A 15193-nucleotide genomic window follows, 5' to 3' on the forward strand; every position below is an offset into this window, starting at 1 on the left:
TGACAAAGTTCAACAAAGGCAGTGGTCCCAGTCCTGATGGTGGGAATGACGCCCTGTCTAATTTCAATACCAATATCAATGCTAGTTGTCCTTGAACTTTGCCGTCCCGCTGCAAGCCTCTCAGGGACACTACCAGGGTCAGGGAAACAGCAGGTCTTCAAGACACTCATCTCAAAGTGCCAAGCCGACAGGTTTTCAGCGGTGACATTCACCCAGATGGAAGCATGTGGCCATGGACACCCCTGTTCCTTTTCAGTCTGTTGTAGGAAAACATTAAAAGGTTCCTTACTGCTTGGAAAGGTTTTCTGGAAAAGCACCTTAATGGATAAAATGAGGAATAACAGAGATAACTGACCCAGCAACTTGCCCTCTATTTTCCTCAACACTTTTAAGTTTCGGGCAGTCTTATCTGATTCCAGTACACGGCCAAGTTCATTCTTTTCCTGCTGTAAGAAATTTGGAGGAGAGAGCAGAAACAAGTTATTTTTGATGACATGCCTTTTAAATATAGAGTCAGCTCTCCCTTTTCTGAGGTGGGAGGAGCCCAGGCTGGACTCTTCTTGGGCTAGAGTGCAAATGCAGACTTTGTGCTCATTCACCCCTTGGTTGTCAGCAGCCTTGACCTCCGACCCAGAAACCAGGGGCCTGCTACAGGAAAGCAGGGAGGTCTCCTCCTGGGTGATGGCCCTCAGCAGCACTGAGCAGCAAGGCTGGAAGACGGCAGCTGGAGGGAAACAGAGGCAGCTGAAACAGCCTGGGTGTCTCTCAAATGGAATCAATCCTGGAATTAATGAAACGCTGGTGCTAGAATAGGTTATAAAAAGCTGAATAATGCTGAATTGCTGAATAATGAATGATCACCATGAAAAAAGTCAGTAAAACAGATTCCAAAAGTCTCCACAGAAGCCTTAAAGGAGGTGGGACAGACAGTGTGAGCTCATCCTCACCAAGGGTCTGCAGCCTGAATCGCGTTGAAAGAAAATCGGTCTCCATTAGCACTGGCTGCAGGAAGCCTGATAGTTCTATATTGGTGAAATCTAGACATGATGGCTCCAAGTGACAAGATCTCTTCTAATTTCCAAGGGAAAGGGACAGTTCCAAGCAGGCCGCGAGAAAATCTATAGAACATGTTTCCAGTACAGATAAGGGCATCTTTCAACATTATTACTTAAAGTATAGACAGGCTTATCTCTTGCAATATTGAGACTGGAGTGTAGAGGGTGCAGGTGCATAAAAGGCCAGAGGCAGCTGGAGAAGCTGCCTTCACTGCAGTGGATAACTCTATGTGTCCTGGGTTTGTCTATCAAGAATAGCAGGTGACTGCCTGCATCTCTGCAGGTTAGAGTGCAATTGGAGGCTTTGTGCCTGCTCACCCTCGGTTATGAGCAGCCTGGACTTCCAACCCGGAAACCAGTGGGGCTGCTACAAATGACATCAGAGGCATTCGGGAGACACTGCTCCTGGGCAAGAGGCTGAGACAGCAACAGTGGGGACCCAGGGTCCCCAAATCCTTGGACCAGAAGCCAACTCAATCCACAAGCCTTTAGCAGAGTTATCCAGGGAGAATGAATGAGTGAATGCCCAAGGCCAAATCTCTGTTTATTACTTTGTGGCTTTGGCACCAACCCTGTGAGTAGCCCCTGGCCTTGGCCTGCTGAGTCCCAATTGGTAATTGTGAGTCCCAGTCAACAACTCAGCAAATCGGCTTTTAATGACTCAGTCCTTTGGTGAATTTGGTCATTTGGTAAATTGGTTTTTGAAGCATTGATTTTTGGAGGAATGAGCAGGAACCCTCCGGGGCCTGTCTCACAGTCTAGCGAACGCAGTTTAGGTAGGAAAGGGTAGATGGACAGAGCAGCGCTGCTCAGCCTCTGTGAGCCGCCATTGAAAAGTGCTGTGTGGCAGGTGGGCAGAATTTTCCCGAGGCCTGTGTGCCCTGCAATCTTCCACCCCCGAGGGAGGGCTGGGCTGCTGCACAAGTCAATGGGCAAAATCTGCAGGTGAGAAGACGGCCTCTGGGAAATGACACCGTGAGGGTGTTGGGGACAAGAAGAAAAGGGACTGTTTTGAATGGCCACTGGGAGTGGGAGGGTTCAGACAGAGCATGCTGTGTCTCCACTGCTGTGGTGGGTGTGTGGCAAGTCACCTGTGGCCCTGCTCAACATCCACGCATTTGCTGTCCTTTGCTTGCCAAGACCATCATTATCTGAGACAATCTGGCTGCCCAAGCCTTCCCTAAGGGAAAAGGCTCCTCTGGTCAGATGGGCCCTGCCAGGCTTGCCTGGGCTCCCTTCTTGCTGTCTGTGTGGGCTCCCACTAGCTGGCCTCAGTATTGATTCTGCTGCTCCACCTGTCATCACTGCCATTTATTCATACACGGATGTTTGCCACTGGATCACCTCTTCACATACCAGTTCTCTTCTATTTGTTCTGGGGTTTGTTGCTGTCATTTTCTTTGCAAAGAGATGTTTTCTATTCCCCAAAGCTTACATTTCCCCCACTCATTCCTCCTCTCATCCGGTAAAGTTCAGACACTTCCAGTTAAAAGATTCTCCCACTTATACAGCTGATGAATTGATGACAGGGGCAGGAGGATGGCTTTCTCTGTTCGTCTTCCTTCTCCTTTGTAAAATGATGGCAGTAGATTCATATCATCTTTACATTCCTGTTTTTTTTATAGTCATCCCTGGGTATCCAGAGGGGATTGGTCCCAGGACCTTCAGGATAGCAGTATCTGCTGATGCTCGAGTCCCTGATATAAAATGATGTTGCATGTGCGGATAACCTGTGTCCATCCTCTCTTATCTTGCATTCACCTCTAGATGACCTATAATACTTAATACAATGTAAATGCTATGGAAGTATTGTTTTCTATTTGCTTTTTTTTTGAGACTGAGCCTTGCTTTTTCGCCCAGTCTGGAGTGCAATGGCGCGATTTTGGCTCACTGCAACCTCTGCCTCCCGGGTTCAAGTGATTCTCCTGCCCTAGCCTCCCGAGTAGCTGGGAATGCAGGCACCTGCCACCACGCCTGGCTAATTTTTGTATTTTCAGTAGTGATAGAGTTTCAGCATTTTGGCAAGGCTAGTCTCGAACTCCTGACCTCATGTGATCTGCCCGCCTCAGCCTCTCAAATTGCTGGGATTACAGGCGTGGGCCACCACACCCAGCCTGCATCATTTTTTAGTGTTGTATTATTTTTATTCTTTGAATATTTTTGATCTGAGGTTGGTGGAACCTGCAGATGCACAACCTGCGGATGCACAACCCAAGGATAGGGAGAGTCAACTGTACCATTGTTTTTAAGCAGCTTCATGGAAGTACAATGGACTGTTTCAACCAAACTACCTTGGATGAGGTATGATGCCAGACACAGATTATGGGAAAGGAAACAGAAAGTGTTACAGGTTTGTATGAGTACAGGAGGGCTGCCTGAGGGAAGCACTGGGGTGGGTCAGAAGGCAGAGGGAGGGGGGCTGTGAGCAAGCACCCTTATTGTGGTTTCTGCAGGAAGCAACGGGCGAGACAGTGCTGGCACGCTTAGGATTGACCAGTTGGAATAATTTCAGGGCTCTGTGGCATATGGGCTGTCCTTGGTTGTCTGGTACTTAGCCTTGGGTTAATTAGGGAAGAGGAATAGTGGCCTGGAGTGTGAGATCCCATTAAGGGAGTTGGTTGGGGTGTGGAATTAAATTAGCTGCTCAAGAAAGGGAAATGACAGGCCTCTAGCTAGGGCCTAAAAACTGGATCAAGGGCCAGGTGTGGTGGCTCACGCCTGTAATTCCAACACTTTGGGAGGCCGAGGCAGGCAGATCACAAGGTCAAGACATTGAGACCATCCTGGACAACATGGTGAAACCCCGTCTCTCCTAAAAATACAAAAATTAGCTCGACGTGGTGGCACATGCCTGTAGTCCCAGGTATTTGGGAGGATGAGGCAGGAGAATTGCTTGAACCTGGGAGGCGGAGGTTGCGGTGAGCCGAGATCGTGCCACTGCACTCCAGCCTGGCGCTGTCTCAAGAAAACAAAAAACAAAAAACAAAACAAAACAAAAAAAACCCCCAAAACTGGATCAAGACAGCATTTTAAAAGACTGAATGACATTGACATATAATAAACTACATATTTAAATTGTACAATTCAGTGATGTTTATATCTGTAAATACCTGTGAAACCATCACCACAACCAAGATAATGAACACATCCATTACCCCCAAAGGTTTCCTCATTCCTTCTGGAAATCTTCCCTCCCCACGCAACTACTGGTCAGCTTTCTATCACTTTAGATGAGTTGGCATTTTCTAATTTTTTTTTTTTTTTTTTTTTTTTTTTTGAGACAGAATCTCACTGTGTCACCCGGCTTGAGTGCAGTGGCGCAATCTCGGCTCACGGCAGCCTCAACCTTCCAGGTTCAAGCAATTCTCATGCCTCAGCTGCCTGAGTAGCTGGGACTACAAATGTGTTCCACCACGTCCGGCTAATTTTTGTATTTTAGTAGAGATGGGGTTTTACCATTTTGGCTAGACTGGTCTCGAACTCCTGTCCTCAAGTGACCCTCCAGTCTCGGCCTTCAAAAATGCTGGGATTACAGGCATGAGCCACCGTGCCTGGCCTCTAAAATTTTATGTAAGTGAAATAATACAGCATGTAGCCTCTTTTGTTTGGCTTCTTTCACTCAGCATTATGATTTTGAGATTCCACCATATTTTTACATGTATCAATAATTTATTTCTTTTTATTGTTGAGTAATATTCATTTATGGATACTATACTGCTGTGTGTTTATCCATCCATCTGTTGAACATTTGGGTTGTTTTCAGTTTTGGCTGTTATTATAAATAAAGTTGCTATGAACATTCATGTACACTTGTGCATGGGTTGAATGGCTGGGTTATATGGTATGTGTATGCTTCATCTTTTAAGAAAAAACTGTCTTCCAAAGTGGTCGTACCATTTTACATTCTCACCAACAGTGTATAAGAACTTTAGTTGCCCATGTCTTTGCCAGCACTTAGTATGGTTAGTCTTTTATCCATTCTAGTGGGAGTAAAGTGGCATCTTATTGTAGTTTTAATATGCACTTGCCTAATGACTTTGGATAATGATCATGTTTTTAATGTGTTTATTTGCCATCAGTCAATCTACTTTGTTGAGGTGTATGTTCAAATTTTTTGGGTATTTTTTTCTTATTGATTTACTTGAATTCTTATTGAATTGTAAGGGCTCTTTATATAATCTAGATACAAGTCTTTTGATGCATACGTTTTGTAAATATTTTCTCACAATCTCTGTCTTACTTTTTCACTTTTATATTCATATCCTTTAGAAGGGCAAACATTTTAGCTTTGATGACATCAAACTTGTTTTCTGTTTCATACTTTGTGCTTGTTGTTTCATATTTAAGAAACGTTTGCCAAGACCAAGGTCAGCAAGATTTTCTCTTCTGTTTTCTTCTAGAAATTTTATAGTTTTAACTCTGACATTTAGGTGTACAAATGGGTCCATGCTCCATTTCCAGTTAATTTTTGCATACGGTATCAGGTAAAGGTTGATTCTTTTGCATATGACTATCTCATTGTTCTAGCACCATTTGTTGAAAAGACTATTCTTTCCCCATTGAATTTCCTTGATACTATTGTCAAAGTCAACTCACCATATATGTCTTAATCTATTTCTGAGATCCTCTGTTCTAGTCATGAGTTTGTCTGTCTTTCTATAAAAACTACAATGTCTTGATTATTGTATATTTATAATAAGGCTTTAAATTCGGTAGAGTGAGTCCTCTAACTTTGTTCTTTCTTGATGAAATTGTTTTGACTGTTCTACATCATAATCCTTTGATCCATGCCAATAGCACATTGTTTTAATGACTGTGGGATTGCAGTATTTTTTAATGTTTATTAGGGCTAATCTCATCAGAATGTGCTGTTAACCATTCTGAATAAGGGGCTGATCCTGAGTGGGCAGAGCTGTCTCCCAACCCCATTTCCGGCTCTTACCCACTCAACTCATGCATTGCCTGGATTCGCCTGTCCCCAGATGGGGTCTGGAGAAGCAGCCCTTAGGGCAGAGCAGAGTGTGTAGGAGGGGCAAGGAAAGAAACAGCCTGCTCTTTTCTCATGGGGAGTTTTGGACTGGAAGGTGCCTGCTGAGTAGCCTGTGTGCCAACTTCCAAAAGGAAAGATACAGTCAAATTCTGCCTCGAGTTCTCAAGCTCTGAACGTTTCAGACATAAAAACAGTTGTTTTGAGAACAACGGTGAATCACAGGGGGAAAGGGTGGGAAAAGTTCCCATGGCTTTTCTTTGAAATTTCTTCACAGCAGGATGACAGCATTTATATAAAAAAGAGAGTTTATTGGCAGGTTTCTGGAAGAGAGAGGGAAAAACAATGCTGTTATTTCAGGGCTGCCAATGATCTCACATATATCCGGTGTCTTTTCTTCAAGGATTACAAAATACTTTACAAATGTTACATTTCCAGACAGTTATTAATCCTTCCAGCACCCCTGTGAAATGAAGAATACAGTCTGGTTTGGATGAATGCAAATGGCCTCCCACCTAGGCTCACTCATCCCCAAACTGAACAATGAATGATGGTGGAGTTCATTCGTAAGTGCTCGTGGGCTATTGATGAGTGCTCCAGAGCTTTTACCCAAGAACACGGGTCATCCACATGATTCTGAATCCTGGTCATCCAGAAGGCTCTTGTTAACAGGCAGACAGGTATTTTCTTACAAACTTAAACATTTGTTGAGAAAGACATCCTGCAACTTCTCTAGGTAATCCTGTTCAGATAGAAATATTTGTTTTTCTATAAAAATCTCTTTTTCTTTTATGTACAGCTATGCACCTATATGTAAATTTAATACATTTATACATTGTTTCTCAGTAGAAAGGAGGAGTAATTCAATTATTTTCATTATAAAAGCCACAGGCCCAGCCATGCGTCTCATGCCTGTAATCCCCACGCTCCAGGAAGCCAAGGCAGGAGGATGGCTTGAGCCCAGGTGTTCAAGACCAGCCTGGCCAATATAGTGAGACCTTGTCTCTACAAAAACCTTAAATAATTAGCTTTGTCGGTGGTGTGTGCCTATACTCATAGAAATAAGGAGGCTGAGGCAGGAGGATTGCTTGAGCCTGAGGGGAAGAGGTTGCGGTGAGCCCAGAATGTGCCACTGTGCTACAGCCTGGGCAACAGAGTGAGACATTGTCTCATTAAATAAATAAATAAATAAAATAGCTATATAAAAGCCATAGAATTTTAGGGCAAAATGGAAATTTGAAATCATCTTCTTTTTTTTTTGTTTAGTGAGTGAGGCCATTGATACACAGATGAGTGGCACCTGTAGCCCATAAACTGAAAGTCAGGTCAAGAGCCAAGCTCTCTGGAGTCCTTGTCGAGAGCTCTTTCCACTGCGTGGCATAGACACAGCACACACACCCCAACTTCCCACATTCCTGTCCATGGCAGACATCCACAGTCAATCCCAGCACAGCCTCCATTCAATGTCGCTTCTTCTTTCAGAGATCCAGGCAGCCATTTACTTCAATGGGAATCCACACAAGCAGAGTGGCTGTGGTGAGCACAGGCTTTAGAGCCAGACAGACAGACAGCAATCCCGTATTATGTCATTAATCACTGGTGGATTGACAAAACTACTCAATCTTTCTGAGTCTCAGTTTCCTCATTTATGAAAAGGCGGATTGCAAACCTTGAAAGGCCAATCCTTCAAGATGAATCCTGACTGGGTGACTGGGCCTAAATTCAGTAAGAGCCAAGTGACCATTTGCTGACTAGAGGTCACATACGTGTTCTGAGTTCCATGAAAACCTGCATGTCTGCATAACTTTGGGACTTTCATAGTTGCCTGTTCCTATTTTTGTTGCCTGAACCAACCAATAGGCTGTGACCTACATTAACCAACCAGAGCTCAGTAAACGTCAAACAATCATAACTAAGCACATTTAAATGTTTCATGTGTATATGTGGACTTTAGTGAGAACCTGGGTTGGAACTTCCTCTATAAAAGTCAAATTTCCCATTGTTCTCTGGACTGCACCTTCACTTTACATGAAAGCTGTGTCTCTTTGGTATGAAAACTTTTACGGGAATAAAGTCTCTTTCCTCTACATTCCTTTTCAGAGAAGTTTTGTTCACATTCTTTGGAATCAGAAGTGGAATTCAAGCAACACTGATTCTTCTCCTGATGCTGTCCTGAACCAACACATTGGGATCTGCAAGGGTCCTTTGAGTTCAGTTGTCTTCTCAGAGACGCCAGGAAGCCTCAGGTAAGCCCTCTTGAATTCAGACCTCCCACGCCTTTTTTTTTTTTTTTTTTTTTTTTTGAGATGGAGTTTCACTCTTGTTGCCCAGGCTGGAGTGCAGTGGCATGATCTCGGCTCACTGCAACCTCTCCCTCCTAGGTTCCAGTGATTCTTGTGCCTCAGCCTCTAAAGTAGCTGGGATTACAGGCATGTGCCACCATGCCCAGCTAACTTTTGTAGTTTTAGTAGAGACGGGGATTTGCCATGTTGGTCAGGCTGGTCTCAAACTCCTGACCTCAGGTGATCCACCTGCCTTGGCCTCCCAAAGTGCTGGGATTACAGGTGTGAACCACCACGCACTTCTCCCACGCTTTTGATCTAAGCCTCAGAGCCTTTATTTAACCTCCTCAGCCAGTCCTCTTGATCTGGACCCTGAAAGAGACCTCCCCAGGAAGGGGGGCCTCTCCATCTGGTTTGCAGAGGTAGCCTCTTCATAAGGTTGCAGACCCAGCTGTTCCATCAGGTTTTGTGAGGACACTCTAAGGTGCACTAGAGGGATGCCCTCATCAGGTTAGTGCAATGGGTAACCCGTGATTTCTGTGTTTCCCTGATGATCAGCTGCCCTCTGGCACTCCAACTGGCTTTATGAGCAAAAATTATGGTCCAGAGAGTTGTAATTGGCTAGGTCTCTGGACAAAAATTACCTGGGATGATCTAAAAACTTTGTTGGCCAAGATGGGGATCTTTTGAAATTCTTAAACTTGCCTATCTGTGCTCACAATTAGAACAAAGAAAACACTGAACTTCCCAGAGATAATGAAAAGCCTTTTGCAGTTGGTACTTTTAGAGTTTCGAATAAAATCAAGAGCTACTATGCTTCCCTTAAAGAAAGCAATTCCAAATTAGGCAAACATCTTAATGAATTAAAAAGAGATTAGCACTTGGGAGACTGAAACTAAAGCTGCAGAAAAACGTCTCTAAGACCCTTCTTCTGCTAGCTCACCTCTCCTGTCACCTTGCCTGTCTGCTGCATCTTTTCCAAGGCCTCTACTTTACCTTTCACTCCCTCCTTCCTCTTTCACGCTTTCTGAATTCCTCTTTTTCTCTTCTGACATTTCCACTTCCTCCAGACTCAGCCCCTTTTAAGGCCCAAATAATGGGGAGTAGAAATTGGCAAATTCCACGCTCCTTAGTCCATGTCAGAACTTTTGGCCCTAGTAAAACATTTCCCTAGTCCCTTGAAGACTAACTTCCTTGAATTTGAGTAACATTGTAGCCTAATCATCAGGGCTTATCAATCTTGATCAGCTGTTAGCTGCTGAATGGGAAAGATTCTTTGAGGACTTTAAGCAGACTGGTGCCCAGGGATTTGATAAGGCACAGAAACAGGATACCAAATTACTAAAAGCCATTCCCCTATTTTTTCCCCATCAGATAAACTGAAAAGCCATACACTGTTTACACAAAAAAAGGATGAGACCATTCTTGATTATTTTGATAAATTTGAACAGACTTTCCAACAAAATTTGGAGATCAAATATTTAAATGATGAAACATTCCATTTATTTAATTCCATTTTTTTTTTTTTTTTTTTTTTTTTTTTTTTTTTTTTTTTTTTGTGGCTGGTCTTTCTGAAGCTCTCACTACCCTGGTAAAACAGCTTGACCTTAACTGGGCTGTAAAGTAACCTTATGAAATAGCCTCTTTGGCCAATTCATTATCCATAACTTTAGAAAAGAATAAAGAATCTAGGGCTACTTGAGCATTAGACTGTCAAGAGAAGGCTGCTAAGTTAATGGTCCTTCAGTTACAACAATTAGCAAGGGACACCTCAAACATGCCCATTCTTCAAAACCAAAATTTAAAAAAAAAGTGTGTTTTCAGAAGATGTTCCAGACATTTTAAAAAGGATTGCCCCAAATACAAATGATGGCTGCAATTAAATCTTGATAAAGTCCCTGGCCCTCTACCCTCAAGCAGGACAAGGGATGATCCAGGGACATTCTGGGAATAGAGCTCTAGTTGACATTGAGCCACTCTGTCCTTAACCCTGATACTCTGGAGTGTCCCTGCCAGAGTTCTGAACTCATCTGGATGGTTGCAGGAGCCGACCAACCTGTGATGGTTCCTAAATCTCTATCCCTCCAACTGGGGGGTCCTGACTGACAATCATTGATTTTCATGTGTTCCATCGGCTCCCATACAATGCACCTCCTGGAAAGGAACTCCTTAGAGACCTATCAAGCCCCTATTTCCTTCTCTTGAAGTGGGGGGCTAATGCTTGAGTTGGCAGCCCTGAGCTCAGCAGTACAGTTAGAAAATGGAGACTAAGTTAGAAATCACATAACTAAATTGGTCTCCAGGATATGATTTTTTTTTTGGCCTTCAGCTGATTATTTTGAAAAGATTTCTAAACTTTGTCTAGGCTCATCTTTATTTTTCCTCATAAAATCCTGTGATAAATTCCTATAATTTTAGGTTATCTTGGCACCCATTGTAATCCTCCTGTAACACACTCAAACTCCTTCTTGACAAAGCTTAGGTTCTCTCAGTTATTTGACACGTAAATTGCTACCCTGTTTTCTCTAAAACTCAGTAAGGGCTTTGGTCATGTGAGACATAAATTTTAACCTGTTCCATTTACAGAGACACAGTTAGAATCCAACCGTCTATTTAAACAAGTAAGTTACACCTGACACATGGCTAAAATTTTAAAATTAAAGCCATACAATCTTTATTTGTGTCTGTATATATTTTTATGTATACAAGTGTGTGCATGTCTGTTCTTATGTTGTCTACATAATACCAAGTTGACTTCGTTTGTTCGTTTGTTTTTGTTGAGCTACTGCGCCTGGCCCCAAATTGACTTTTAAATAAATGTGAGTATTCATAAATTAAGTAAATAAGCCCAAATGCTTTTCAAGTTCATGTGACTTTAGTCAACTTTTGGCAACTAACACTAGTTTAGTACTGTTTGTTTAATAAAAGTAACAAGATCTTCTGAGTTATCAGCAAAATATGCATGTATTTAACGTTAAGATTCTTGCTTTCATGATATGTGCCTAACAGACAAGTAATGTAGAAATGGTTAATAGAAAATTTAACTCGAGATGATGGCTAGAATTGTCTAACGTCTCATGGAATTTTCCAAATTGTTAAGAATGAATACATTAAGGCCAGGAGCTGTGGCTCACGCCTGTAATCCCAGCACTTTGGGAGGCCAAGGAGGGCAGATCATGAGGTCAGGAGTTCTAGACCAGCCTGACCAACGTGGTGAAACCCTGTCTCTACCAAAAATACAAAAATTAGCTGGGCATGGTGGTGTGCACCTGTAATCCCAGCTACCAGGAGGCTGAGGCAGGAGAATTGCTTGAACCCAGGAGGCGCAGGTTGCAGTGAGCCGAGATCACGCCACTGCACTCCAGCGTGGGCGACAGAGCAAGACCCCATCTCAAAAAAAAAAAAAAAAATTGCAAGAGGTTTTGATTTTTAATTCTGAAATCTGTTTTTTAACAGCCACCCTCTGAACTACAACAGTTTCTATTTCTGCCACATTTCTTCCTGAGATCTATCTAACTTCTCTAGTTTCAGGTTAGAAATGCAGCTCTTCGGCTGGATGCAGTGGCTCACACCTGTAATCCCAGCACTTTGGGAGACTGAAGCAGGCCAATCACCTGAGGTCAGGAGTTCGAGACCAGCCTGGCCAACACAGTGAAACCCCGCCTCTACTAAAAATACAAAAACTAGCTGGGTGTGGTGGTGGGCGCCTGTAATCCCAGCTACTGAGCAGGCTGAGGAAGGAGAATCGCTTGAACCTGAGAGGTGGAGGTTGCAGTGAGGCGAGATCGCGTCATTGCACTCCAGCCTGGGCGACAGAGCAAGACTCCGTCTCAAAAAAAAAAAAAAAAAAAAAAAAAAAAAAAGAAATGCAGCTCTTCTTTCTAACCTTGAAAAGGTCTATCTTTTTGCTTGGCTCGGGTAATATCTTTTTTCTTCAACCTTTTCTTCAGCTACTGTAACTTTTTTCTCCAGTTCTAACTGCTGCTGTGGCCTGATGCTGAAACGTTTACCTTGAAGGTCTAGAGAAACAATGTTACCTTCAGTGTAACTTGATTCTGTATTGTTGGGTTTTCTTGATGTGTTTGAGTTGTTCCATGTAACCAGGAAACTTCCCATGCTGTCACTAAAAGCCATGAGTTTCCCTGCTCAAGGTACTAGTTTTCTTGTTTACATCCCTCTATAATATAAGTACATTCATAACCCTGGACACACTCTTCCTGTGTCTGATTAAATTCAAGTACCAGGTTAACTTTCAGTTTATCTAAAAAACCTACAGGAGGTTTTTTCTTTACTTTTAGGTAACTGACCTAGAAAACAAAGACTCTGTGTTTACTAAGATAATTTCTTATGTTTCATGTTATCTTTATTGAATTTTTGGTTACTTAGGAAAACTAATAGCTACTTGGGAGGCTGAGGCAGGAGGATCACTTCAGCCTAGGAGTTTGAGGCTGCAGTGAACACACCACTGTACTCCAGCCTGGGTGACAGATCGAGACCCTGTCTCTAAAAAAAAGGAAAACTGGCCAGGCATGGTGGGTCACGCCTGTAATCCCAGCACTTTAGGAGGCCAAGGTGGGTGGATCACCTGAGGTCAGGAGTTCAAGACCAGCCTGGCCAATACGGCAAAACCCCATCTCTACTGAAAATACAAAAATTAGCTGGGCATGGTGGCGTGTGCCTGTAGTTCCAGCTATCTGGCAGGCTGAGCTCAGCAGGAGAATAGCTTGAACCTGGGAGGCGGAGGTTGCAGTGAGCCGAGATCATGCCATTGCACTCCAGCCTGGGCTACAAGAATGAAACTCTGAAACTCCGTCTCGAAAAAAAAAAAAAAAAAAGAAAAAGAAAACTGAGCTTTAAAAGGTTAGAGTTTTTATATCCATGTAACATTCTTTATTGCTTTTTAAGTCTTTTTATTATCACTCTGGTTAAATGAATAACTACTATTTAGTAGTGACCTGTGATTCTGTTTTGATCAAGTATTTTGAACCGTTTTACATATTTGGTAGGTTTTCCTCAGGAACAAGATTCTAAATTAAGTATTTTTGATCTAAAATTAACTTTAGGATTTGCCAGTAGGGTCCCTGGAGAGCATCAAATAATGTATTTTTCATCTTGTAGAGATATTAAATGATTAGGCTTATTGGGCAAGTCATGTGGGAAGCATTATCAAACAAGAAATAGTGTTTAATTTCTTTTAAGTTATATTTGTATAATGCATTATTCATATATGTTCCAAAATTATATGTGATTCCTAAGATTCTGATCTGTTATGATATGTACCATCAGTCATAATTTTGATTATTATTAACTTGTATGTCACAGAATTAATCAAATTTCTTTCTCAATTGCATCTTTAACTATGGCCATTCTAAGTCTTATGTAATCCACTGACAATTATGGTTTTACTTTTATTCTTCTAAAAAAGCTATTTATAATCAGTTACAGCCTAAAAATTTGCTGCTTTGTCAAGGAAATTCATGGAAAAGACACCAAGTTAAGAATTCCCTCCATCCTCATGGGAAGGGGACCCTATCAGGTACTTTTAACCAATCTATGTGCTGCTAAATGACAGAGCATTGAGTCATGGATCCATATTTCTCATTTAAAAAGAAGGCTCTTGATCCTTCTACCAAGTCAACCGCCCAACTGGTCACTGATGTCGAGCTCAAGTTAATCAAACTACAGCCACCAGGACAAGAAGAAGACAACATCTGAGGTAGACTGCTTTCTCCCAAGATACCAGAGCAGGCCTGTATAACCTCTTTCTTATCTTGAGCTAACATGCCTAGTCCTTATGTTTACTTTGCAATTATTTTAATTATCATAGCTTTGAGAATCTTATGCCTCCTGGGTGTCTTATGCCACTCTGGGGTAGTTCCATATATTCCACTATTTAGACACGCGATGGGACTCACTGCCTTGCTGGACTCTCTGTAATCCCCTCTTTTTACACCATGCTGTACTTCTTCCTTTTCCTTTCTTTCTCAACTCTGCTTTCCAGTTCTTCCTACTCGTGGGAAGATAATGCCTAGGTACAGCAATCCCAATCCTTGCCTCTGCAGGCAACCTGAGTGTTGGATACGTCACCTTTCCCCCTGCCGAAGTCATCGGAGGAAACAGGAATCCTATAATCATCCCAGTGACCAGCTTCCCTAATGTGCTCAGTTGCTTGGTACTCCTGTTTGATTCACTTGCTGTTGCCTATTGGGTGCATATTCATGCTCCTGAGGTTCATCCTTGTTTTCTCCTCACTGGTATATCCCATAAATACCTTCCTATTACCCTACCTTGCATTTCCTCCCCTTCTTCTGAATACTCACCACCCCCCTCCTCTGTGTCTTGCAAAATCCCATAGAAACAGAACACTTAGTAACACTCCTCTCTGCAGAATATACCAAAGAAAGCTTAAGAGTCTCCTCTGTGGCTCCCCAAATCTGCCGGTTGGATCATACCACTCTGTCATTACCTAAGACAGGTACTTGGTTTGACCACATACCCTCTCTTGCCTGTAAACAGCTCCTTGAATTTTCATAACCTCTCAGGATAATTATGTGCCCCTTCAGGTTGTGTTTTTGGCTGCAGCTACATCAGCCAAAAAGATTTTTTCTACCCCTGCCTCAGGTCCTGAGAAAACACAGGCATTTGCTTTCTGGGTCAAGCCGTTGCTCCTGTCACTGTTATTAAGTCTCTAACTCAGGGAATATAGAATCTACATCCCAGGGCCAAAAGAGCTCTACCAATAATTGATGACTATGCTGGTGATAGCCCCTCAGATTATAAAGATGATAGCTGTGGATACTCTCAAGGATGTGATTTACCTGATGGGCTTAACTCTAGTGAAGGATCTAAATGGGAAAGGATTCTGGGGT

The 15193-nt window shown here is 42.7% G+C and overlaps 1 long non-coding RNA gene across 1 annotated transcript; it reads left to right on the forward strand.

Moving 5' to 3' along the window:
- The first annotated feature begins 7896 nt into the window (after positions 1-7896).
- On the forward strand, positions 7897-13762 carry LOC134730568 (uncharacterized). Its single transcript, XR_010112372.1, has 2 exons — positions 7897-8288; positions 11850-13762. It is a non-coding gene; the product is annotated as an uncharacterized LOC134730568 (long non-coding RNA).
- The last annotated feature ends 1431 nt before the right edge of the window (positions 13763-15193 follow it).

Source organism: Pan paniscus, chromosome 5 (assembly GCF_029289425.2).
Source record: "Pan paniscus chromosome 5, NHGRI_mPanPan1-v2.0_pri, whole genome shotgun sequence".
Lineage (NCBI taxonomy): Eukaryota > Metazoa > Chordata > Mammalia > Primates > Hominidae > Pan > Pan paniscus.